Source organism: Sebastes fasciatus, chromosome 4 (genome assembly GCF_043250625.1).
Source record: "Sebastes fasciatus isolate fSebFas1 chromosome 4, fSebFas1.pri, whole genome shotgun sequence".
NCBI classification, from domain to species: domain Eukaryota; kingdom Metazoa; phylum Chordata; class Actinopteri; order Perciformes; family Sebastidae; genus Sebastes; species Sebastes fasciatus.
This window is the reverse complement of record NC_133798.1, coordinates 33,347,521-33,375,110: the sequence shown is the minus strand read 5'-3', so window position 1 is coordinate 33,375,110 and position 27,590 is coordinate 33,347,521. Positions and strand designations below refer to the sequence as shown.

General features: G+C 39.0%; 1 protein-coding gene and 1 long non-coding RNA gene across 4 annotated transcripts in view; one reads left to right on the top strand and one right to left on the bottom strand.

The window, feature by feature from the left end:
* The window catches only part of LOC141766689 (alpha-1,3-mannosyl-glycoprotein 4-beta-N-acetylglucosaminyltransferase C-like), a 48,567-nt gene extending 22,837 nt beyond the window's left edge, over nucleotides 1–25,730 (bottom strand). The window contains exons 1-2 of one of the 2 annotated variants that reach the window (XM_074633738.1): nucleotides 25,349–25,730; nucleotides 18,258–18,347 (exon numbers count right to left, since the gene is read on the bottom strand). The gene's annotated coding sequence lies outside the window, so the exon portion shown is untranslated. The remainder of the gene's footprint in view (nucleotides 1–18,257; nucleotides 18,348–25,348) is intronic. The other variant, XM_074633739.1, reaches the window with a different exon arrangement.
* LOC141767118 (uncharacterized) lies at nucleotides 2,700–4,960 on the top strand. 2 transcript variants are annotated; one of them, XR_012593779.1, is made up of 3 exons: nucleotides 2,700–2,962; nucleotides 4,472–4,517; nucleotides 4,753–4,960. It is a non-coding gene; the product is annotated as an uncharacterized LOC141767118 (long non-coding RNA). The 2 variants fall into 2 exon arrangements; XR_012593778.1 differs by lacking the exon at nucleotides 2,700–2,962 and adding an exon at nucleotides 3,106–3,528 and having other exon boundaries at nucleotides 3,851–4,517.
* Nucleotides 25,731–27,590: the final 1,860 nt, after the last annotated feature.

Here is a 27,590-nt window from a genome sequence, read left to right as displayed (position 1 = left end):
GATGTCATAAGGTGTCACAAATAAGACAAAATGAGCCGTGAAAATGTCACATTAAGACTTTTGATCTGTTTTGATAGAAATTGACTGAATTGAATTGGATTGGATTGGATTAGATAGAACTGGAGTGGATTGGATTGGATGAGATTGGACTCGATTGAAATACATTTAATTGGTTTCGGGGAAAAAAACAAAACCTAAAGAAAAAATCTCATTTTATCCAAGATGATTAAATTAACTTCCATTGTTTCCACTTTGGTCCTCAAAGACAAAAACAACTTGACATGATTAACCAAACACATTTAATAACTGGATCATAAAATGTCAGCAATTAATTAATAACATATCAGTATCAAGGTGGTATTTAATAATCTGAAATGTACTGTATTAACACTGCACCAACCTATTAAGAGGAACATTTTAATTTGCAAACTTATTCCATTATCTGTGAGTTAATACACGATAATTAGCTGTTGTAAGCCTCCCTGCTACAGAAAAACAAATGTAATTTATACCATTAAAGAATTTCAGCTACATAAAAAGGGCATTTTTCTTGTTTTTTGTGTTGTTAAACGGATTAGCTGAGGACTGTGCGCAGTCTCACAGTTTCAGCCTTTAAAGTGGAGGTATGGATGTGATTGAAGAAAATATTTTTCACTTTGTTTGTTGAATTTCTCTGTTGGCTGAGAGCAGCAGCAGCAGATCTCTCCGTGACTGTTTTTCTTTACGGACAACATGTTTTGATGAGAACACACTGAGAGACCGGAGAAGGACCTCCACACCAACCTCATCTTCATCAATTAAGATTTGTAAGCCATCTGAAGTCATTCTCATTTCCAATCTGAGGACCGCATGCCTGCCTGGAAGAATAATGAGGCTGACTCTGCCAGCGGTTTACGCCGACTACCAGCATAACAATTCACTGCAGGAAGTGTAAACAATCTTCCCTCAGCTCACCAGATCAATACGCTTCTCCACCGTATTTATCGGACCATTGCGTATATGTAGTTAAAATTTTCTGCCTGAGATCATGTCTGATGTACATTGTTTCATAACAACAGTTTTTCACTTCTATTGTGGGATTGGAGCTGACACCTTCTTTGTTCAAAGACGCTGCAGTGATGTACTTGTCTGGTCCACTGTGATACTATATATCTCACCTCTTACTGGGGCATTAACACACACAGTTTGATTTGTCTCTTTTCAGGAGCACCTACTTTGCCAAACACCGTTGCAGATTGCACAGAAAAGCTCAGAAGAAGAAAACCTTAAGACGAAATCACAAATCCCACTCATAGAGTGTGTTTCCATCCACCTGTTTAATGAGCATTTTCAATGCTAAAAAAAACCCAAAAGAACCCCTCAAAATATCGCAAAAAAATGTTTTTACACTTGGCTTTGGTGGAAAAGATGGTATATCGATAAAAAGAAAATGGGCAACAGAAACAGACTTAGCGAATAGATCGTAACGTTCATGAAGCATGTGACTTAAATGTCTACTGAAGAGAAAAAAAACGTGGTGAGAACAAAAAAAAAATCTGTGTGGAGCGATGAAGAGACTGTAACCTTCCTCAAGTCAATACATGATTAATGGGATATGAATGCTTTACTGAAGTCTGTCATATTTGTTATTGTGTTATTTGTATTTATTGTATTTTGGATTGTACTTGACACTGTGATGTTATATTGTGATCCTGTTATGATGTTATGTAGTGTGTTTATTGTGTCTGTGTTTAGGACTACTGATGGAAATTAGCTTTCTGGTGCACCCATCTTTTTGTTTCTATGAAATAACTAATGTCTGTGCACACAGTCCTTTTAAACCAAAATAAATAAAAATAAATAAATATATTTCCATCATGTTTATTGAGTTTTCTCCGGCTAATGGGCGATGCTTGGTATTTCCTCAACAGATCTCAGCATAGCTGTCGTGTCACAAACTTTCTCATTTTACAGCTAAACAGTACACTACAAGAGGTTTCTGAAAACATTCGAGTTGAGAAATAGGCATTACAGTAACAGAATATTGATTCATATTTGATCAGTGCTGCCTAGTTTGACCGTTTGATCAGAGATCGAGAGTGATTGACAGCTGCTCAGAGACGTCAAGGCTCCAGCTCGGCTCTGATTGGTTGTTTTCCTCCGGTCTGTGAAATCTTGCAGATGCCATTAGGAGCACCGAGGGACACCGGAGGACACAGAGGAACATGATTTTTTTCAGATTACCCATCTCATGCACTACTGTCAGGATATATGTGACCCGCTCTATCAAAATGAGTCGTAAGTCGCGGCAGCGCATTCTTGTAAAAACACGTTTTTTTATGAAAAAGTGTGTTTTGGGTTGTTTTGTTTTTTTATGCGTTTCTGAATAAATAAAGTCTCAGCTTTAATACAAAGTAAGAATCGATGTAAAATTCAAATGATAAGTCTAGTTTTGAAGCTCTTAAACATAACGTTGTCGTAAAGTTTTTACCGGAAGTCCGCTGTATTGACTCGGCTCAATAGAGCTGGTTGACAGAGGAGATAACGGGCTTGACAAGATGAATTCACGTGAGGAAAACATTGCTCGATTTTTAAATTAAATTCCTGTTAGAGGTGCTACATCTGACGACAACTGGACCGACTTAAATTCAGATTATTTCCCCGCACCGGGTGATGAGGACAGCGGGTGCGCCGAGTCGGGTCGGACACCCGGCTAACGCTAGAGGCTAGGCTAGCTCTCAATCCGCTGATCAGGACGGAGAAAGAGAGTTGGAGGAAGGCGAGGAGGAAGATATTCCACTCATGGCTGAGCCGATGATAGCACACAGTGTCTCTGATTATAGTTATTAAATCAGGACAGTGTTATAGAGACTGAGATCGCCCGGCCGGGAGTACCAGTGTAGCTGCAAACTGTAAAACAGCGCCGCTCTCTACTCCGGAGGAGATGAGAGAAGACGCGACCAGATGAAAGAAATGACTGATGGTAAGTTCTTATAGTTAAACTACACTATCCTTATTTTATCTGTTTGTTTTAAAGACTTTTAAATCACTATAGAGCAGGCTAAGAAGCATTAATAGCAGCTACTAATGTGTGTGTCACTGTGTGTAGTCTCTAAGGTGTCTGTCTGTCTCATGTGTGTCTCTGAGGTGTCTGTCTGTCTCAGGTGTGTCTCTGAGGTGTCTGTCTGTCTCAGGTGTGTCTCTCAGGTGCCTGTGTGTCTCATGTGTGTCTCTCAGGTGTCTGTCTGTCTGTCTGTCTGTCTCATGTGTGTCTCTCAGGTGTCTGTGTGTCTCATGTGTGTCTCTGAGGTGTCTGTCTGTCTCATGTGTGTCTCTCAGGTGTCTGTGTGTCTCATGTGTGTCTCATGAGTGTCTCTGAGGTGTCTGTCTGTCTCATGTGTGTCTCTCAGGTGTCTGTGTGTCTCATGTGTGTCTCTGAGGTGTCTGTCTGTCTCATGTGTGTCTCTCAGGTGTCTGTGTGTCTCATGTGTGTCTCTCAGGTGTCTGTCTGTCTCAGGTGTTTCTCTCAGGTGCCTGTGTGTCTCATGTGTGTCTCTGAGGTGTCTGTCTGTCTCATGTGTGTCTCTAAGGTGTCTGTCTCTCTCATGTGTGTCTCTCAGGTGTCTGTCTGTCTCATGTGTGTCTCTCAGGTGTCTGTGTGTCTCATGTGTGTCTCATGTGTGTCTCTGAGGTGTCTGTGTGTCTCATGTGTGTCTCTGAGGTGTCTGTCTGTCTCATGTGTGTCTCTCAGGTGTCTGTGTGTCTCATGTGTGTCTCTGAGGTGTCTGTGTGTCTCATGTGTGTCTCTGAGGTGTCTGTCTGTCTCAGGTGTGTCTCTCAGGTGCCTGTGTGTCTCATGTGTGTCTCTCAGGTGTCTGTCTGTCTGTCTGTCTCATGTGTGTCTCTCAGGTGTCTGTGTGTCTCATGTGTGTCTCTCAGGTGTCTGTGTGTCTCATGAGTGTCTCTGAGGTGTCTGTCTCTCTCATGTGTGTCTCTGAGGTGTCTGTCTGTCTCATGTGTGTCTCTCAGGTGTCTGTGTGTCTCATGTGTGTCTCTGAGGTGTCTGTGTGTCTCAGGTGTGTCTCTCAGGTGCCTGTGTGTCTCATGTGTGTCTCTCAGGTGTCTGTCTGTCTGTCTGTCTCATGTGTGTCTCTGAGGTGTCTGTCTGTCTCATGTGTGTCTCTCAGGTGTCTGTGTGTCTCATGTGTGTCTCTGAGGTGTCTGTCTGTCTCATGTGTGTCTCTCAGGTGCCTGTGTGTCTCATGTGTGTCTCTCAGGTGTCTGTCTGTCTCAGGTGTTTCTCTCAGGTGCCTGTGTGTCTCATGTGTGTCTCTCAGGTGCCTGTCTCCTAGAAACTATTATTATTAAAAGGGAAATGTTGTGAAGTGTTTAATTCATTGAAAGAAGCGTTGTATCTGAACATAATCCAGGCAGCTGTTACCTCATCACCACACCAGGTTTTATGAAAACAATATACAAATGTCATTTCTAGGAGACAGGGACAGGGACAGACAGGGTTGCTGTGAGAGACACAAAAGGTGAGGATATCATTTTAAATAGCAAAAGAAATAGCTTAACATATAGTAAAATGATATGTTGTATATTAATCTGATATCACATGGTGAATAGGCTATGTTTCTGAATATAGGGCTGTATTGATATGATAATGATCAGGCCTCATTTAACAATGATTCAACATGATTTAGCCAGCCTAAAATCTTTGAGATGACTTGATTTTTCACTTTATGCTTTTCACTTTATGTCATTTTGTAGATGAGAAACATCTGGATCTCCTTGAGAAGATCAGCTCCCATATGACCCTGTCAAAGGATACAGTGAGCTCCAGGAGAAGCCAGCAGAATGAGTACAGGCAACACATTTCATAGTCTTTCTATTATATCTATATTTCTATTATGTATTATTTTATATAATATTGTACATACATAATATGTACATAATATTTGTTCATATGCTATCCATTTTCTAGTATGGTTTTTTATTGTTTGGATATGGACTTGTAAGTTTGTGCATGTACCTGTGTGCACATGGCTCCATATTTAATATTTTTAATTATGTATTCTTCATATAATTATTATTGTATTGAAATAAACATATATATTATATCATATGTACAGTATATTTTTTAATATTTTATAAATTTTATTCCATACATTTTGGATTCTTTTCTACATGGACTTCTAGCCCTATCTACTGTACTGCTTGTGGTCATACGCGTGCACGTGGCCACGTGCACATCACGTGCTCGTGACTATGTGCACATGTATGCATGTAGGTATGTGTAGGCTACATTATGAAATGTTGGGTGTCACTTTTGACCAAAACATATTGTGTTCATTTAGACTTGAGTCTCAATAAACGTGTTTTAATCAATGCAAAAAATGGCTGAAAATGAATTCTTATCTTTAATGCCCTTTTTCTCAAAAGTAATGTTTCATGACAGTCGAACTTTGAAAGAGCATATCTCATTGAATATTTGGCGTAGAAAGATAATCTTGGTATTGCCATAAAGCTAAGACTTTCCTCTTTACAGTCAGATAGATAACTCAAAATGTGTTTCGGGTCAATGTGACTCATAATGATGGAGCAGGTCACATATAGTGACCGTCCAATTCTACCCACTGCTGCTTTAAACAAACCTTTTTTCCCCCTAAGAATGTAAATGCTTCTTCCCACCGTTGGTCTGGGAAGGTCTATGCTACCTGTGATTAGAGAGTCTTCACAGGTCAAAACATTTATAGAGGAAAACCAATCTGAAACCACTATGCACAATTTAATTTCAAAAGGAGAGTCTTGATTTGAAAGGGACATTAGGAGAAGTCAGAATCAGTCCATCATAGACCCGAGGATAATCAAACTGGACTCAGAATGGTGCCAACCCAAACAGAACCAAATAGAGTGAGAACACCAACACTGGCAGCAGCCCGATGCTCCACCAATTTGTGTTTTTATTCCTATGAGCTAGGATTGCATTACGAGTCAATACTGAAGAAATAAATACCAGTTGAAGTGTAATGGGATATTATCACAATATATTATGCAGTAATGTCCGCTTGAATTACTTTTCAAACACAATTCACAAACACAATTCAGAAATATGTGTTGTTTTGTTTGGTGTTTAGCATATAAAGTATATTCATAATCATATATTTCCCATCTATCATCTGTTCTTTTGTTAACATTTTGTTTAGATATTCACATGTAAACATTTTCTTTGTTCCTCTCTCCGGGGACCTTGGCTTAAAGACAACTGGATCCCCACCAACAGATAGACGAAGAAGAGTTTTAAAGTACAATTCCCATCGTTATCTCTTTAAAGTCTGTCGGGAGGTTCATTTCTTCCACATTCAAGTTGTTCCAAGAACGAGGTGAACCAGAGAGTGCTGAGTGCTGGTAGAAAATAACACTCAGATGCTCAGATGATCAAAAGGTTTCTGTCGGGAAACTGTGAAACTGGGTCCTCCAAAGGTGGGGACGTCTGGGACGTCTGCCACCTTCAGAGGAGACAGACTCGGCTTATTAAGACGTGAGGAGCTGTGTACTGTACGTCGCTGTCTGCCGGGACACTTTCAACATAGCAGACTGCACGATAACTCTAACAGATGTTGAACAAAGCTCGCAAAATTACCAAACACATTCCCTGTCAATTTAATATATAATCTACTTTATATTATGCATTCCTGCTAAAGCTGGCAGAGGAAAACTGTCTGCTGCTGCTGCAATGTCTATTTGAAACTGTCGTGTTTTACCTTTTTTTGTACAGTTTTGAGGAGTTCAGTTATGCAATGGAGTCGTAGGAAATCTCAGCACATTTAGTCCACTTCTAAAAGCTGCAGGGAGGAATGTCATCACGACATCGAAACTGAAAAAAATGCTGCCGTCTATTTAGTGTGAATCACAAAGTAGAGCTAAAATAATGCAGATTGTCCCACCTACTCACAGATACAATAGTTTTCCCAAATTAAATCGTGATGTCAGGTAAAGTCACTGAGAGGATACTGTCTCCTAAAACAGCTTGAAACTGCAGAGTGAAAAAGTGAGCACTCAATTTGCAGAAAGGCTTCACCTTTGACCTTATTCCTACCTCTTTGGTAAAAACACAAACGAGCGAGAAGCTAAACAAGAGCGATATTGTGTGCAGTTTACTGACAGCTATAGAACAAATTCAGAGAGTGAATCCTCAGAAGGACACAGCTCTTGAAAACAGGTTTTCTTTCTATGCAACCTGAAGGCCAAATGAAACGGCTTCAAAGACAGCAAAACTAAAGGTATATTCAGGCGCTCTTCATACACCTTTAGCGTCAAATATTGTGGCCCTGAAGCACTTCCATGATACCTGTAGGGTGAGGGAAAAAAATCGATTCACGTAAGAATCAAGATTCTTATCCACAACTTCCAAAAATCTATTTTTAAAGATTTTGTTTTCTACAAAACAACCTAGATATTGCGACTGATGGACAGTCTTACACACAAGGGATGGACATGTGTTTAACAGTGTACAGGTTAAGGGGAAATAGTGTTCAGTATATCCATGTAACTCGCCGCTCCAGCAAACTCACAAAACAACATATGTTTATGTTAAAGGCCGTGATATTGGCCGTAGTAATTTAAGACAGGAACGAAGGGAGACCGCTGTTAGTTTCCCCTTTCCAAACGAAAGTCAACATTGTTCCCTAACCTTAAAGATGTTCTGTACCAGTGGTTCCCAAACTTTTCCACTTCAAGGACCCCTAAACTTACACAAATTAGACCGCTTGTCCCTCATCTGATAAGATTTTTGCTTTTAGATGTTTTATTACAGAAAGTGTATGAAACCCATGAGAAAAATAGTCATACATTCTGTTATTGTGTTACTAATGGATGGAGTTATAGTAAAAATAAATTATTCATTCACACTTTGAAAACCACTGTTCTCTACGATATCCAGAGCATTAATATAGCAGCAAACAACTATTGTGTATGTAATGATATAGAGGAGTAATGTCTACCTGAGCAGAGAATTAAGTCACTTTCCCTTTGTGTGTGTTGTAATCAGAGTTTCTCCATGCTTTGTTGATATAGCCGTGCCGGCCGCGCATGCTTTTAGTGCTTGCTCGTACATGTGAGCGTGCCTCACTGGCTAGCTCACGGCCGCCGCGCTGCACTGCTCTCATATGGTGGTTACAGCTGATAACACCGTCCCGACCGACGAAGCATAGCACCCACCCTCCCTCTCAGGTTAACATTGTTAGCTCTGTCAGAAGTGTTGCCTTTGTTTTCACTGTTAGCTACAAACCGCCAGATCAGCTGTCGCCATGTTGAGAGCTGTGTGGAGGCAATAGACATGCTGCCACCTTTAACCACGTATTTATTACCGTAACTCACCTAATCTTAACAAAGTAGTCATTTTAACCCAAAACATATTTCCATAATCTACTGTAGTGGAAATTTTGTCGGCTATGTTTTTATTTTGTTATAGTCTTTGTCTTGTGTCAAATGTCCTTGTTTTTATAGTTTTATAGTTTTTATCATATTTAGTCAACCTCATCCTTTTTTTTTAGTCAAGTTTTACTTGGCTAAAAGTCTGGGCATTTTGGTCTTCTCTCAAAGAAAACCATAACTATTTTAGTCTAGTTTTAGTCAATGAAAGCTGTTGACATTTTAGTAGCCTGTCCAGTCATTTCATTCGGACGAATGAATGGGATGGGCTACCTGTGTGTCTACCTACTTGCCTTCCTGATCGCACTCTGCCCGTGCACTCATTCCTTCTCTTGAATAACTTTTTATTGAACAAGATGTTGTGCAATAGTGAACAAAATGCCAGAAAGAAGTGAACAAAATAGTAGAGAGAAGCCCGACTGGGCTGGCTACCAAGTTATCAGCTAGCTCGCCAGCTACAGCAGCTCACCAAGTAGCCCTATGAGGAGCCACTATGTCATCAAGCTTTCAGCTGTATGTATTTTGCGTGGACGAGCAGCAACTGTCACTTTGTAGACTGTTGGAAGCTTCTCACACCACCACCAGCAGCCACTGCACTACAGCTACATCAAAGAACGTATATTGCTAAGTGGAAGTCAATTGTTCGTTCCATTGCAACATCAGCGCCCAGCAGCAAAGCTATGCTTCTGCCATTTTGGAGTGAAAGCGACTACCGGACACCAGTAAAACATCCACCTAAAAAATGTCGTACAAAAGTAAAACAAAATTATTTCTATTTTATGTCATATTCTACCGAAATGGCCTGTTTTGAACCATAAAGTATTATAAATATAGTGAACATTTTCAGTCCAAAATGGCGGCAGCAGCTGTTGTCAAAAAAACAACAGAGTTTCGTCTCTTTGCTTCTATACTCTTTGGCTATATTTCAAATGAAGAGCAAGCATGGACATCCCACCCATGTGGTACTGCTCAGTATTCCAGTGGAAAACAAAAGGATGATGACACTATAACCACGGTAGGACCAACACTGCTGCAGCTCGGTACAACTGCGGGGTAGAAACAAAAAAGAAGAAAAGTGAAGTTGGGTGCTCACTAGCAGGCGGGCAGGAGGCTGTGATGAAATCCTCTCTGGGATTTGCAAAAACAAGGTAAAAGCGAGCATTGAATGTCAAACGCTTATCTGATCCAATCACTGACGGGCTTCAGTTTGTGTCAAAGAAGAGGAGCATATCCCCGCTAATTAGTGAAATAATCCCTGATCTGAATCCCCGTCGGAAGCGCAGCACGGAGCATGTGTTGGGAATTTAATTTCTGTGCTCTTCACAGTTCACCGGGTTGCTGATATAAATGGAGGATTGATAAGCTCCCCTCTGATTGTCCTTCTGGCTCCAAATTGATGACACGCTTAGTGATTACTGAACTGTTAAGTGGCTGATTTGGTTACTGCTCATTACGAACTGTAATATTACTGCTTAGTATTTATTTAGATGAATGTTGGTGCAGCTTGACTGTTACATTGTTTTCTCTTCTGGCAGCTATGCACAACTTCTTGAATTAGATTAAGACTACCATGATGATGATTATGAGTATTAGTATTAGTATTAGTAGTATTGTAGTATAGTATAGTATTATAGAGCAGTGGTTCCCAACCTATTTTCCTTGAAGCCCCCACTGATTGTGTTTAAGAAAAGCTGAGCCCCCCCCCCCCTCGACGTCATCACCCTAAAAAAAATTACATATCCTCGAAAAAAAATCCTCAATTTGAACAAAGTGATTCATTGTATTAAATGAGTTAGTCTTTTTTATGAATTTATTGATTTGCCAAGTGAATGCAGAGATATAATATGATCTTTTTTTTGTAACAACTTAATTCATTTATTCTAATAGTGTTAGAGCCAAAATAGATTTTTTTGTTATTGTGGTCAAATAAATTGTAATTTATTGTTTTGTTGCTGCTAGACTGCCCTGTTAATACAGGTGCATGTCTCCTTTTGTGTGCATAAAGCAAGAGAGCAAATACGTTTTTGACCGCAGTGAAAATGTTGTTTTTGAAAGGCTAAACGCCAACAAACATAGATTGAAGTAGAATATTTTATTAGATTTTAAGTAGCAAAAAATGTATCTTTTTAAATAGTTTTATATACAGACTTTTGTATACATTATCCATTAAGTGTTATCATGATTTTAGTTATACATGAGCAAAACTGACATCCTCAGAGCTGACAAATCCTGGCGCACCCCCTGTGATCTTTGGCGACCTGGACCCCAGGTTGGAAACCATTGTTGTAGAGTATGGTCTAGACCTGCTCTATATGAAAAGTGTCTTGAGATAACTTCTATTATGATTTGACGGTATATAAATAAATTCAATTGATCATTATCATCATTATCATTTATGATAATTCTTAGCAGTAGCAGTAGTGCAACACATGTACTTTATTGAAATAATGTGATTAACTGTACGTTACTGTGATACTTTCATTTTCTACACCTTTATACTTCTACATGTTTTTTTACCCAAGCTACTACTTTATTTGACAGCTATAGTCACTAATTATATTACAGATTAAGATTTGACATACAGATCATCTTATAAAATACAATGCATCGTAATTGATAGAATCACCCATAAGTAGATTGAGTCGTTACATTAGCTTCATATTGACGAGCTTCAACATTAACATGCTGCTGACACAGTAATGCAACATTCATAATAGTAATCCATTATTATAATATACACTGACAGGGGCTATTCTGCCTGCATAATGAGTACTTGTGTACTTGTGCAGTGGTTTTACAATGTGATATTGCAACTTAACCTCTGTCAGCCGCCTAAATTAAAACAAAGCAACTGTTTTTAATTGTTAACTCTGCTGTGTATAATCTGAATTATTTTTTATAACAAAATGTTATTTTGGAAAATTACCAAAAAGATGAAAGTCCAACTTATCAATAAATATATCACATATTCATGTAATGTTTTATAGAACTAGCAATCCATGAAAGTTTTACAAAGTGCAAGCGTCCGCAGGTGAATAGTGGATGGTAAAAAGGTTAAATAAAACACTGAATATTTCTTCTACCACTGACAAACGGTGTTATTGTGGTATTAGTATGTTGTGTTAAAGTACTACTGAGACTTTTATCTTTCCAACTACGACACACCATTTAGAAAATATGATAATGACGATAATGACAAATGTGTTTTTATGCGTATATTAGCCTATTTGTTGTCTTGATTCAAACAAAACCAATAATCAATAAAAACATTGCAAATTATAGAACAATCCCCTCTGCTCCTCCATTAAAATAAAACTGCTTTTCCCTATCTAACCAATATCCCATTAGTTTATGCTATAAAAGCCCCGACATCCTGTTACAACCGTCTCGAAGCAAGATGCTCTAAAACACCATTTCACTCTGACTTTAAACATCATTAATCAGAAGAATAATAAAGAAAATCTCTTCAACACAGCAGTCATTTAAGTTAGAGGGTCTGAACGTTTGATTATAATCTCCTCCTTAGTCTGTTGGATGGTGCGTTTCTCTTACGTTGGTACTACGCATCCACTCGTCCTCTTCCAGCCCCGCATGACTTTGTCATAATTACTTTTGCCAACAGAGGTGAGAGCGGAGATTTGAATCATTAGACACGGACACTCACCTCTTCTCACATCTGATGTTATCATATATCATCGTTTCATAACGTCTCTACAAGTTTAACCTTCAGCGTGGAGGAGGATCGCACCATGGAAATGAACCCATTCAACATTTATTCAAACATTCAAGAATATCAATTATGACACTAATAACTGAAGATTAACTTTTTTTTTTCACAATAACCCGAAATTATAAGTAGATTTATTTTTGGGACAAGATTAGTGCTGTCAAGTGCAAACCCAAATAGCTTTTTCTGTCTGTTAAGCAGCTTAGCATTATGACATCTCTGTTAAAGGATAAAGTTGCTGTTTTGTAGAAATGATGTTTCCCCGGATTTATAAATCTGCACAAAACAACTTCACAGACACTCTGCTGTAGCTCCTCACTGGGTTTAAACAGCCAAATGTGCTTTAGGCCCTTAAAAAAAACAGGATAAATGTTGTTTTACAGAAAGATGGACGCACACCCAAAACTGTATAGCTCCTACCCATAAAAAGAGGGCTGCAAAACACAGTTTCCATCAGATTGTATTGACTTTACTATTCTTGGCTACATCTGTGCCAGCGCCAGTCAATTCTGCAAAAAAAAACACACTCAATAAGAGATGATAGCGAGCATAGTTTGTGATCTTTTTTCCCGATAGAGGACATAAAGACGCGTCTGATTGCACTGTGAGGTTCCCATTTTTGAGAGCTGGATTTATTGTGGGCTTTGAAGGCGTTTTCTTATGATTGGCCCCGTTCGACTGTTTTTATCAGAGTGAGAAGCTGCAGCAGAGTGATTTTAGTTTCACGCTTTAACAAGGTTTAGGTGTCCTCTAAATAAAAACTGAGAAAGGGAAACAATGACCATCGTGTGTCTGTTCCTCTTTGCAGATTCAAACACCTTCAAAACCACTGCACCACACTTTTCTGTTAATATTTTCTGGGCGACATTTAAAGAGAAATTTACCACTTTTTATGCGGATGTCCAATCAGTGTTGATGGTAAATGTAGTCGATTGAAGTAATTACTTAGTGCGTGCTATATTGACCGAGAAAGCTGAAGTCTCCTTCTGCAAAATCTGTTGTACTTGTAAGGACATTTGCATTTTTGCAATGGCCACCATAGTTCTCCTACATGCCTGCAAAGTTTCAGCTGGTTGCAATCTGCAACTTCACCGCTAGATGTCGCCAAATCCTACACACTGCACCTTAAAAAAAAACAAAAAAAAAAACGGAACTTCCTTGTTCTCTTCGCTTGCATTGCACACTAACTACGTTTCCAGCAGCGAAAATGGCATCCCAAAATGTGCAGGGGATGTTATGGACAAGGATACATTTTATATTCTTTTTTCTGACTCGGATAATCAGACGTATTTGTTCGAGCCAGAGCATACAGCCAAAGAAATTCAGCGGAGAGAGACCGGAGCTGCAGCGGGGAGGATATGACCGCCGATGGGCTGCCGAGAGCAAACACCGACTGGTGGTGCCCTTGCTCAAATTGTGCTCCGATGCCAACAGAAACAGAATCATTCTGCTGTAATGAAAGCCAGCGTGGGCAGTTTTTGTTGGATGCTGTCACCGACGCCAAGCCCGAGAGTGTGTGCGTTACTATGCATGCAGTTTTTACTCCTCACTTGGACGGAGGTGTACTGAAAACCTTCTTCAGGGTCAAAAACATAAACTGGCAAGGCGACTTATTCTGTTTAATTAGAAACATGTTCTACCTCCGACTCACAATAATTAGGTGAAAGATATGTTACTGTCCAATGGTTTGGAGAAACCTAGATTTTCCTTTAAGGGTTCCCTCAATTCTTTTGAAACCTCTTATAAACCATATTGAATCTCTGACCTCCTTGCCTGGCTGTGACGACTGAGCCTCATTATTTGTTTTGTTGGATTGGTGTTGTTATTTTTTTTAATCTCTATTTTTTTATTTTTTTTTACTACTTAATTTTTTATTTTTTATTTTATTTATTTATGTTTTTTAGTTTTTTGTCTATTTGTGAATATTGTATGTGTTTTATTATTTCATGTGTGTAGTGTGTTTCTAATTTTGGTGTCATTGCTGCCTTAAGTCTTGTAACTATTAGTGTTATATTGGTTATTTCCTTTATTGTCGGGGGTGGGAGGGAAAAATGGATGAAAAATAGAAGACTACTTATTTGCTCTGTAATTTATATGAGAAGAAACCATGTGATGTTTTACTACAATTAAAAAAAAAAAATGAAAGACAAAAAACAATTACATCATACAAAAGTTAATACTCCTACAAATGATCTAAATCTCTGTCCCAGCTTTGTCTTTTGAGCACTTCTCTCTTTAAACCATCGCTCATATTTTTCCCTTTGACACAAATTGTTAAAATGTCCTTGAGCAAAAATCCTAATAACAATTCTGTGAACTTTGAGGAGGCTTATTGCAGCCGAGATGCACTTCAGAAGAGAAAAAAAGATGATGATGAAAGGAGAAAATGTGCCTCTATGGACTTAAACATCCACAGAGAATATGACTAAAATTGAGCAAAATGTAAGAATGGACTTGGTTATTAAAACGCAACAAAAAGCTCTGAAAAAAAAAATAACACAGCTGCAAAAATTCACCCTGCTGCAGACCTGTAAGTTTATCACCATGACCGATACTATTTAATGAAAGCGTTAATGCGATTCATGCATTCAGATTTGTATTTTACAGGATAATGAGTGTTCCCATTGGGAACAAGCCGGTCAGTGATGTCTTGCTCTTTCCCATTGAGCTACACAGCACCAGCAGTTTTTTGGCATGGACACGAGAAATGGAGAGGATTATGTGCTCCGCCTGCCAACACAGTCTTTTGATCAGAGGCCAGGTAATATCAGACAATCTCCATTAATCCTAGCATCTCTATCTCCTCTTAGTTCCCTTTCTCTTCCAGGCCTCCCTCTTACCAGGTTGTTATCAGTCTGAGGGATAATTAAGCCTTGTGGGACTGCTTTAGGCTTTCCTCTTCTAAGTTGTCAAAAGTTAGAGGGAGGCAGATCAAACGCCTTTGAAACGCAAGAGGAAATAAAAAGCTAATCTACCAGAGACAACAGACGTATTGTTGGAGATGTTTTCCTTTGACTCTCATCCTGCACTTCAAGATAAAAGTTAACTCAAACTCCGGGCAGAGTTTGAAATCGTGGACTTCTAAACAAATTCACAACTAACAGGAAGAAGACACATTAGAGTTTAATGCTGAAATACATTTAATAAATTGAGTTTAGAAGTGATTGGTCCATTAATCCATTACTCAATCGCAGAACATAAATCAAGAACAATTTTGATAATTGGTTAATTGTTGAAGTCATTTGAGGCCTCGATCTTGGCTCTGAGAACTTGTGACAATTTTTCACTCTTTTCCGACAGTTTTACAGACTGAACAGTTCATAAATCGTTAGGTTAAGTAGAAGTAGTTGCGGCACATCTTCGTTCAATATGTCTAAAATACAGTTAATCTCATAAATCAGAGTTTGGATTTACAGCGTCGGACAAAAACTAGAACGACCTAGAATCCAGACATTTCAGCAAAGTCATAGTAGTAGTAAAATCGTTGATAGCGATCAAGAAACAATAAAAAGATTTTTTGGCCAGATTTAAGAATGGACACGTCATAGCCTGGCAGCGACCTCCGTGTCTGAAAAGTGAAGCCAATGCTGAAGTACTTTAAACTTACATTCTTTCTAACAGCCAGCAGGGGGTGACTTCTCTGGTTGCAAAAAGAAGTCTGATTGTATAGAAGTCTATGAGAAAATTAGCCTACTTCTCACTTGATTTATTACCTCAGTAAACATTGTAAACATGAGTTTATGGTCTCAATCGCTAGTTTCAAGTCCTCTTCAATACAGCATGATGTTCATTTAGTAAATTATGGTCCCATTCAGACTCAAATAGACCATAAAGCAGGGGATGCAAACGCCAATCATCTCTCCAATTGTCGATATAAGATCCGATCACAAATTGGCACAAGCCTACTCTTCTTGTAGAGATTCAGAGTTTTGCTAAAGGGCACATCTATGGAGGATGACACCTGTTATAATAAAAAATAAATGAATAGATAAATAAATGACTTGATAAATAAATAAATAATATTAAAAATAAATGTAGCTATTAATTAATTGATAAAATGTGACATAAATTGATATTCTGTATTTAATTTGCTTAATCAATTAACTTATCTTTGTATTAATTCCCTTTTTCATTTATTTTTCTGTTTAATTTTCTCTTTTATTTATGTATGTATTTAGTATTTATTCATTTAAAAATGTATTTATTTTTTCATTTATTTTTGCGCTTATTTTTTATTTATTTTATAATTATTTTTAAATGTATAAATGTATTTATTTACGCATGATTTTCCCTTTGCATTTCACCCCTTATTTATTTCCCCAAACTTATTTAATTCTGTGTCCTGTTCTTTATAAAAAAAATTACATTTATTTATGCATTCCTGCCCCATTATGCAAATGAGGGGGCTGTTACTCAATGTGTGCTACATTTAATGACATATTTATTTATTTATCAAGTCATTTATCTATTTATTCATTTATTTTTTATTTTGGCAGGTTCCATCCTCCATACACATCAGCAGAGCGAGTGCCTGCCAACACAATTTTTACTCTCAAATCACGTCATCGTCAGTGACAACAACGTATTTTCCCCACTCAATTCCCCGGATCAATTCAAGTTTACTGAGCCGGGGATGTTTATCAAAAGAAGTACCTGTGATTTTTTTACCTGCTCAGAACCACAGTTTGGAACGTGAACACATGCTGTCCTGATCCAGGAGCAGCTGTTGAGATGAATCTTTAATGCACACGTACGTAGGGATCGCTCCACAGCAGGGCAGAGTACCAAACCATGGGAAACTTTTTAATTGTTAAAGTTGCTGCAATTTAGGAAAAAAAGCAAGTTCTTCTGAATAATTCATGTTATGAGCTCAACATAAGTGATTTGTCTAATTTTCAAAGAAACTCTGAGAGGTTGTGCTTAAGCTGCACTGACTTCTCTGTAACCTCCCTTTTGGGAAGTGATAAATGAGCAAACTTTTTTTTTTTTAATTTAAAAAAGTTTTACCTCAGTTTGATCAGAACCACACGTAAAGCAAAAGAAAGTCTAACAGAGGTTCTATCAACCAGTCGAAGGATTAAACAGGGTTCCTACACATTTCCATTTCAAAATACCTACTTTTCCAGACTTCTCGATAGATTTTTCAGACCATATCTGACTGTGACTCGGGTTGCAGAAGATGCTGTGACAAGACTACAGTGCTTCGGCGCCTCCCCCATGGTTGAGATGTCAAACGATTTTAAAGTTTGCATCCAGCTCTCTTTTCACATTTGGAATAGTTAACCAACCAGGCTTTATATCTGGGATTGTTAAGCCAGCCCTCAGAGAACTTGCATTTTTCTTATTGTGGCCGTTCAGTCCACAGCTCTACACAGAAAGTTTGACGACGTTCCTTTGTCAAACATCTTGCACTTGGGGCAATGCCGCTCTAGGGGAAAAACAATTATGCCGCCCCTCTATTAGCAACCTTTCGCCTATATGGACGCGCCGGTCCTGACTGTGACGTACAGGCAAGTCTGCGTAGGAGTGTACGTTCAGTTGTACGCTATTACTTACTTATTGCCTTGCTTTCGACGACTTCAAGCTTGCTCTGGCCCGCGCTGTCGCACATAGTAGTAAACTTTTTGGTTGAACTGGCTGCTCCAAACGCCATGAAAAACATTCTGCTTGTACGATCAATTTATTCTTAGAAAATTTGAATTTTATATTTTATAAAACAGAATAGGGGCAATAGGCCTAATCTGGAAACACAAATATCTTTCCATACTCTTTTTTCCGTACTTATCCAGATCTGGAAATTACTAAAATCAAATTCCATACTTTTCCATACTGCGTAGGAACCCTGAATAAGTGAATGTCTGCTGCTCTGATGAGTAAATCATTTCAACACAAAGCGTGTTCATAGATTTTGCATACAACTGAAAATGAGAACTGACACATTTGGATGACACAGACTGATAAGTGGCGCTACTGTTGTTCTGGTGACAAGAATTTGTGCCAAGAATTAGAAAATGTGCGATCACAACTAATCGGACAACAACGCGACAAAGAACTTCATAATCTCAACATGTTTAAAAACTGGAAAACAAAAACTCTGACAATCCTAAACTCTTACCTGCCTGCTGATGCGGTGAAGTTGTTGTCAGGGTTTTCTTCTGTTCGCTCGGCGGACTGGCATTGATCCTTAATCACAAAATGAGTCGGCCTGAAAAGAGAGAGGGAGATAAACAATGTACGGTGACGCATTTTGTTTTATAACTCAAAAGACTGTAATGCATTTTCACCCACACATCCTCTAATGAACTGTCTGGCCACCACAGACTCCATGTTCAGTCAGACTCAAGCATCAGACTCTCACAAACAGAGCGCTGTGCTGTTTTTCCAAAAACACTACATCTGTGTTTAGACAGCCTCATTATCGTCCATCTCATTTCAAATCTAAGCTACTTTCTATCATCTAAAAACAAACATGCACATTTGTATATCTGCACTCAAGCGTGTACACCATGTTTTAGTATAGTGTTCTTTACAGCTATTGCATAAATACATTTTACATTTTTGGACTTAATGAAGAACTAAGCTTGACGTGTTTTTTACAGCCTAAACCAGCCTTACTTGTCACTTAGCCATAATGCTTGGCACAGGCTATCTACTATTGTTAGGAGATGTTATCATTGTCTATGAAAGCCCACTCTCCCACTGCAGACTGGAGCTCCTCATTAAGGAGTGGTATTTAAGATATATTTAAGATATTTTTGATATTTGGATGTTGGATGTATTTATCTTTATCACTGTGATATGATTGTTTACCCTGCCAACATGTGGCCTATTGTTCCCTCAACCTTTTTCCAGCCTACTGCTCAATCAGTTCCCAATTAGGGGAGGTTATTTAAGAGGATGAGAGTCTCAGATCACTTTGACTCTGATGAAGACGCAGTTGAAACGTTGGTCTTCTAATAAAGCTGATTGCCTTAAAGCCGTGTGCTCCAGTGTACTTAGGACCTGGTCTCTGAAGTCTCTCCTGTTACATTTTTACATACAGAAAAATTACACCGCCCACCTAAACACCAGGCCAATACGTATATTTATAAGTTTTCATCTTTGAGTCATTATCTATTTATCTATTTATTTTTCTAACACTAATTAGTATCTTTTTATTGTACACTAGCCTTTTTAGCCACAAGACTATGCAACCCTGCATTTCACTGCACATATTGTACTAGCATTTGATAAATAAAGCTTTGGATCTTGATTTAATTTAGTTTGGAGCTGTCAATCATTGCCATTTAAAGGCCCTGACACACCAAGCCGATGGTCGGCTGTCAGACAGTTTGGGGCTGTCGGTGAGCGTCCGTCTGCCTAGTTTTTGCGGTGTGTCCCGCATCGTTAGCTCTAGTCTGCCCGTGTCTGAGTTTGTTTGGCCGATTCAGCATGTTGAATCGGCGGCGGAGCCCGTCAGTGAGAGAAATTACTCTAATTGGTTGTTCTGCTTAAACGAATCAGTGCACGAGAGGAGAAACGGAAGTGAGGAAAGCAAGCCAAAGTCAAGAGGACACACAGAAGGCTCTTCTCATTTTTCATCTGATCATTCCAATACACGGATATTTTCACAGCGACATGGCCATCTGGAATGAAGTAAGTGGTGAGTGAGAGTGGTGTGAAAATGGTCAGCAAATGCTGCTTTGTTTCATGTACATATCATAACAATGACTTGTATATCAGCCGCCTTCGGTCTTCCGGGTTCACTTTTTGAATGACAAATACAGACTACCACGACCTGCTGGTATGGAGAGTTATTTCATCTCACGCAGGTGCAGAACAAACGTGCTGACTGGCCGTCAGCTGTAGTCTTTGCGGTGCGTTTGAGTGCAACTTCTTGGCCATGACAAAGGCGACGCAAGGTTTTCGTCGCCGCTAGTTCTTTCGTTGGTGTGTGTGGGCCTTAAAGGTGCAGTGTGTAGGATCTGGCGGCATCTAGCGGTGAGGTTGCAGATTACAACCAACTGAAACTTCTCCCGTGTGCCAAGTGTGTAGGAGAACTACAGTGGCCAACGTGAAAATGTGAATGACCCCATCTAGAGCCAGTGTTTGGTTTGTCCGTTCTGAGCTACTGTAGAAACATGGCGGCTCCATGAAGAGGACTCGCTCCCTATATAGATATAAACAGCTCATTCTAAGGTAAGGAAAAGAATAACAATTCTTATTTTCAGGTGATTATACACTAAAGAAAACATACTTACTAATATTATATTCCATTTTTGCCAATAAATACCCCTAAATGTTATAAAGTATGCAAACAATACGTCATTTTGAGGACAAAATTTGAAATACCACTATCAGATTATGCTTTAGAAATCTCTCTTTTATTAAACTACATAAGAAAAACAGCTGCACAGTACAGTAAGTATCCTAAAATACCCCCAAAATTTCATTTTTACCTACCAGTAATTTGCTTTAATATGTGTGACAAGTATAGCAGTATTTCAATAAGACCTCTCGGTGTGTTTCTGATTCTCCTTTTTGTAACCAAGTTTGAGAAATTCTAAAAATAAACAAGAAAATAACGAGTCGCTCAGGAGGCGACGGCCCCCCAGCAACTTGTGGCAAAATCTCAAACTAATTTGTCAGATGCAGCATCTGTTTACCGCACCGAAGCAACGCTCGGGTTTCAACTCGAATTAGATGTAACTAACATGTTATACTGTGTGTGCTGTTCGCTGTTAGAACAAGATGCTAAATTGCAGGAGTGAGAGAGAGGCTGGTTCTTGCGAGGCTGCAGCCTTGATTAAAAAAAAATATTCTGGAGTGAGCAGATGGCCGTGTAGACTTTGCTTGCTCGTTTAAAAGTAGGCTGTCCACCCACCTTCCAAATTTCTCACACTTTATCTCGTCGAGGGGAAAGCTGAAAAGGGAGACAGACTTCTGAAGGCCAAAAAAATAGGAAAACACACTCTCCATTGTTCCAACATGGACGGGTATTTTTGAGTTATGTTTATGCTGATTTTTTTAAAAATCAGAATTGACCTTTGAATGTTGGTTTATACTTGTTTTTTGTTTTGTTAGTGAAGAGAAACATCACTTTTTGGAAGATTGGAAGGTACATTTGTTGATACTGAAATGACTAAGACCTGAATCTCTGAGAACATGATTTGTCTGGAGGTTTACTAACAAATTTAAACAGCACTGAATGTGCAACTCAGTCTCCTGGAAAATAACAATATATACAGCCAATTTGTTTTTTGCTAAAGAAGCATAATTGCTGCCTGAGGTTTGTTTACTGGCTGTGTTTGTGCAACATTTTACAGAACAGAAGCTGTAGGGAGCTGGTCAAGGTGGATGCTGGGTCATCAAAGACCAAGGTTCAGATCCTGAGCAACAAGAACACTTTGGTTAAGGTAGTTAGGTTTGGAAAAGATTGCGATTGTGGTTAAATATTGAAGTAAACACGTCCTGCTTCGTGCTTCAAGTTCAGTTTTCACATTGTTTAGTATTTAAAGAGCAACTTAAAGAGGTACAACACCTAAATTAAGAATTCCAATAAGTTATTTCCCAGGTTGTTCTCATACACCGTTCGTAGCTATACCTACGAAAAGTAATGTATTGTAATTCGTGTATATCCCACAAAATCAATTTGTTTGTAATCCATGTAATCATGAACCAGGAAGTGTAAAGAGCAACAAACGCTGCAGAGGGAGGAGGTCGGGGATGATTGGGTCAAAAAAACACCAGACTTTCGCCCAGGAGACCACTGTTTGTGTCCCGTGTGAAACCAGAACTCAACGTTGATTTATTTGTCACGTAACTTCTGTACTTAAGTTACGCCACTTTCGGTGGTTCACCATCTTTTCCTAAACATAACCAAGTAGTTTCCTGTGAAGACGGAAGTTTATTTTGAAAAGAACCTATGCAAGTAAAGAGTGGAAATTGACACTTGCGTCACGTGTTGCTGGACATTCGTAGGAAAACGCACGAAACATGAGGAATAACTTTTCATAAGATATCATACGAACCGTTGTATGAGGATACCTTGTATTTCCACGGCTTAGGAAAGTTTAATCAATATTTGTGAACATGAGCTACGTACTCTCTCTAGTGGTTAAGGTGTTGACCATGAACTGCAGCATCCCTTTTTCCATGTCGTTTCGCATCTCTCCCCTCATTTCCTTTCATATTTTGACTGTCAAATCCCTAAAAAAGGTGTCCAAACTTGGGCAGTCAAAGGTAACGCACTAATTAACAAATTAGTTTTAACGTCACTAATTTCATTGATGCAACTTTCGATTTTTAGGTTGTAGCAGGCTCAATTCCAAAGCTACAATAAAGATATGAAATCATCATATGAAACTAGAAAACCTAAAGAATGTCATACAGCACAAAACCATGTCATACTAGCTTGTCGCCAAGGAGGTCAAATAACGCTCCAAACATAAGGTAAATTTTGGCGAGGAAAAACTGTCATTGCCATTTTCAAAGGGGTCCCTTGACCTCTGACCTCAAGATATGTGAATGAAAATGGGTTCTATGGGTACCCACGAGTCTCCCCTTTACAGACACGCCCACTTTATGATCATCACATGCAGTTTGGGGCAAGTCATAGTCAAGTCAGCACACTGACACACTGACAGCTGTTGTTGCCTGTTGGGCTGCAGTTTGCCATGTTATGATTTGAGCATATTTTTTATGCTAAATGTAGTACCTGTGAGGGTTTATGGACAATATTTGTCATTGTTTTGTGTTTCCAGTAATAACTATATACATACATTTGCATAAAGCAGCATATTTGCCCACTCCCATGTTGATAAGAGTATTAAATACTTGGCAAATCTCGAAAACAGATACAAAATGTGTGATGAATTTGTGATTAATCTCGATTAATTATGGACAATAATGCAATTAATCATGATTACATATTCTAATCGATTGACAGCCCTACTCAAAACGTATCTTCTGTTGCAAATTACTTTTTCAATTCAATCATCCAGATTTTTCTCTCCCTATACTGATTATGATACCTCAAATCGGGGTATCTGAAGACACCAAGCACCACATTTTATATCTGTTTACCTCACTGCGGGGAAGTCCTTGGAATCATTTTTATTTTAGGTAACATGAGAGCGGTGATATCTGTTGTGCTATAAAACGAGTTAGTGGCCCACTGTGACTGAATTTCTGTAACTGAGAGCAGAAAAACTTAACTGTAAGATGACATCGACAAAGAAACTTTACTCAGTGTGGATTGGTCACATCACGGCCAATACCCGACACAATTTAGTAAAGGTCACTCAGTATTGGTGCCAATACCGATCCCGCATATCAAATCTGTGCACCCTTTGTAGTAATAAACATAATTTCAAGGATGTTAAGATTTGAATACACACAGGGACACATCTAGAAACACAAAACAATGTTCACAATGCAGATTTTGCACCAACAAGAGGATTTGTGCCTGCAAATTTGAGCGAATAATGTGGCTTCTCTTACTCACAATCGTCTAAGTTTCGTTGTCTATGGAGAAAATGGTGAGATCAGATTTAAGGACTGCATGCTCAAAATGAGTTTACTTGTCCCTGCATGCTCTGAAATCTTTATTTCTCCAATTTAGCTTTGACATTAACAAAATGACAGTGATTTGTAAGCCCTACCTGCTGCTACACAAGTTGTTAAATGTGTTTACAAGCTGTATTGCTTCCCCCTCACATTGTTTCTGCCTGTTTATTGATCCTTGAGTGTGAGCTATTTCACCCAGCTGCGGTACTGAAACTTTAATATGATGTCTCGAAATTTAAAGGGAGGTGATTACGGTTTTTTGAGTCCAAGGCTGCTCACAAAAAGCAAGAAAAAACATCAGTAAACAGAATCTAAAAAACATGTCAGGGATAATTTTCTCTGAGGTCAATCCAGGTAAAAGCTGTTTTCCTTCATTGATTCCTCGTATCAAATCTATACCAATCACAGCAGAGGGGATGCAGGTAAAGATAAGCAGACAAATCAATGCCAAGGGTTTCTAACAGGGATGTGGAGAAAGGGGCTGAATATTGATTGAACCCCAATATTTTTGCACATTCAATCAAGTGTGTTGAGCACTATTTTGTGGGCCAGCCAACAAAGTAAATATCCTCTGGACTTGTCCTTTTCGAGTGAGTGATGGAGGTGCTCGCCGACGGTAAATCCACCCCACAATAAATGTAATTTCTAATTTTAAAGGGTCCATTAATTCTTGCCCAGCACCTCTGCCAGTAGTAGTTTTGATGGGGGGTCATGAAGAGAGCCAGCATTAATAACAACTGCCATATTACAAACTGGATGTGGCTGGCGACGGCGTCACGTTTGACAGTGTCCTCTTGGAAATAACATATGATGCCATTAGGTGCCATTATAGGTCAAACCTCACACAAACACACCCGGGCTGATGGGGAGCAACAGTAAATCAGTCTAATCCAGCCGTGAGATGAAGGCAGGTTATTCCCACATCGCTGAGGGGATGGGGATTTGTGTCACAAGCTGAGCTGCAGTTTACCAGCTTGAGTCATGATGAAAGCTGTGATAGAGCTCAGCTGTCACTCAGGAGGGCTGAGCCACAAATCTCTGATCACCTGCCTTCTAAACCTCCCTAAAAAAAAAGAAAACACAGACGTGAAAGTGAAGCGATGCCCAGGGAAAAGATCCAGCTCTTGTGCAAATGTGTTTTTTTTCCCAGATGCACACGTTTCACCTTAGCTGTGTTACGAAACCAAACAAAAAAGAAATGCAGTGTAAAATCTGACAAGCAGCCAAGGCTTATTTGTGCAGGATTATCTTTTTTTTCTGTCCTTTCTCTGCTCTCGTACAGATCGGGATCATCATCAGCTGATGCTGTTACTCTCCTGGTCCCTCCAGCAGAGATTTGACTCATCTCCCTTCTCATCCTCTTCCAACCATCAGCCCCACTGAGCCCGGCTGTCAGCACGGAGACACTAAATGCTGCTCAGACTGTCAGAGAGAAGCTGCAGCACGCCTTTCACACTTTGCACAGTCCCACTGTACAGCCTGCATGAGCACAAACTATGGAGAATTAAGTGAATTAAAGGGGGACTATAGAGAAAAATTAAACAAGACCCAAACTCTGCAGAAGTTGTTTGCTCATCCCCACAGGAGACGGACGGGAAAGAAAAAAGCAGATAAAACAGTGAAATTGACACCCAGAGAGAGATGCATGAGCGAGTTTACCTGCCCACGGCGCAGACACACAAACAGATCCGTGGCTTTCTGCTGCCGCTCCGCGACGCTCCACTCACCTAAATCACTTCCATGACTCACGAAGAGGGAAGATAACCGGCTCTCAGGAAAAGTGGAGTAAACACTCGTCGCAAAGGCAGGCAGGCAGGGCTCTCGCTCTCGCTGCAGAGCTGCTATCTCTCATCCTCGTTCCTCCTCCTCTGTCTCTTGCTTTGCTTTGATCTCTCTCTCTCTCTCTCTCTCTCTCTCCTCTATCCAGTGGTGCCCCGCTCTCTCTCCATCTCTGCCACCCCCTCACTCTCCAGCACAAGGTGTCACAAACAGAGTGTGTCTGCACCCACTGCCTCTTATTGGCTCTCACTTCTCTCCTCTCTAACCCCCCTCCCCTCTCCTCAACCTCTCACTCTCTCTCTCTCTCTCTTACTCTCCTCTATTTGGATTGCCTTGGCTTAAAGAGGCAATGCATCACAACACAGCTGTACGTCCACAGCTAGATTTTAAAAAACGACGACACATGAACAGTGTTTTCAGGCATTTTCAGGGTCCTTATCGTAAATATCTCTGTCCACATTAAAGCTCATAAACAGGAGGAAAATTGCTAAATCTGTTCTTCCTTTTCCTATCTCAGTTTGACAAACAACAAAACTGTTGATCACAGCGAACATCTGGATCAGAGTGGGACAAACACATCTCCGACGTCTCAGTTGGTTCTCATTGTGTTTTCATACAGCTGAAATCACAATTTAGTTTAGTTGTTTCTGTTTTCAGACAAGTGAATGAGCATAAAATAGTGATTTGGTTGCAGGTCACATACGCTATCTGTTAAGTACACTGTTTTTTTTTTACAGTTTTTTTCAAGAAATTTTACATTTTTTGTCTGTATTTCAAAATGACAGAAAAATAAATGTAAAAATTACATGTTTCATTTGTGATTTATATGTAAATGGTCTTAGATTTACAGTATTTTTTGTAATCAAAATCGTAATTATCTCTATTTAAGCTTTTCTTGATCATTTTTAAAGATAATTATTCAGTTTTTTAGATGTTTATGACTCTATTTTAACAATTAATTTATGTTAGAAGAAAAGGATTTCATGAAATTCTAAAAATATTTCTTGTAAAAATACAGATTTTTTTGCAAAACTTCTGAGAGTTAATGTAAATTTGGGCTTTTGCAACGTAAAATTACATGTTTCATTTGTGATTTATATGTAAATGGTCTTAGATTTACGGAGTATGACTATTCTAACAATAAATATATGTTAAAAGTAAAATATTTCTTGTAATATTACAGTAATAGGGTTAATTATATAAAGATAATTACTGTTGTTTTTTTGTTTTTTACAGTTTATTTATGTTAATTAACGGACAGTATTTTTCCGTTTTTTAACAGACATTTTCTGGCGCCCCTGCTGCCGGAAAATTTCCGTTATTTTACACTTTTTTTTTTAAAGTGTACTTATTATTTGAAGTTTCACTAATCAAAACCAATGCTGTATCTGCAACCGATGCATTTATAAGAGACATCACTTGTGAAACATGACAGGACAGAGCCAGACCTTTCTTTACTCCTGACACAGTGCTGTGGAGGTCTGGCTATGCAAGACTAGATTAGAGGCAACAGAAAATTGCTTCCAACCGTGTATGAGCAGGCTTATGCCATCATTTTCCCCAAAGTTCAGTTTCCCCCATCCACACTTTTCCAATTTCCAATTTGGTTTTTGGGAGTGGAAACGTCTGGCTTAAGGGATCAGAGCGCTTCAAACAAAGTTATTGTCGGATCTGATGTCAGTTTAGGGGGGGGTGCTTTGGAAACTTTTTATAATTTTACACAGCGATTGCTCAGGTGTGCAGAGGTGAGAAAGTAGGTGAGATTTGAACTTCTTAATTTTTTTCATTCTTCACTTTTTGACAACTGAGTATAATGGCATGAATGACTTTGACGAAGGACTACGACTGAATGATTTTGAAAAAAAATCAAATTGCAATTATTTTGACTGATATTGAAATTGACCTTTCGCTAAGTCCCGCCCCTCTGTCGCAGACTGGCCAATCAGCTCTGACAGCTATACAGCTCTGCTCCATAGACTCTCATGCAACCGTTTCAGATTTTCTTCATTTTCAGACTGGTTTTGTGGATTTCGAGTTAGTCATATACATTTCTAAAACGTTACGTTTCTATGTCAAACCATTTTAGAAAACGTCTATCTCCTTCCAACCTCTCCGGGTAATG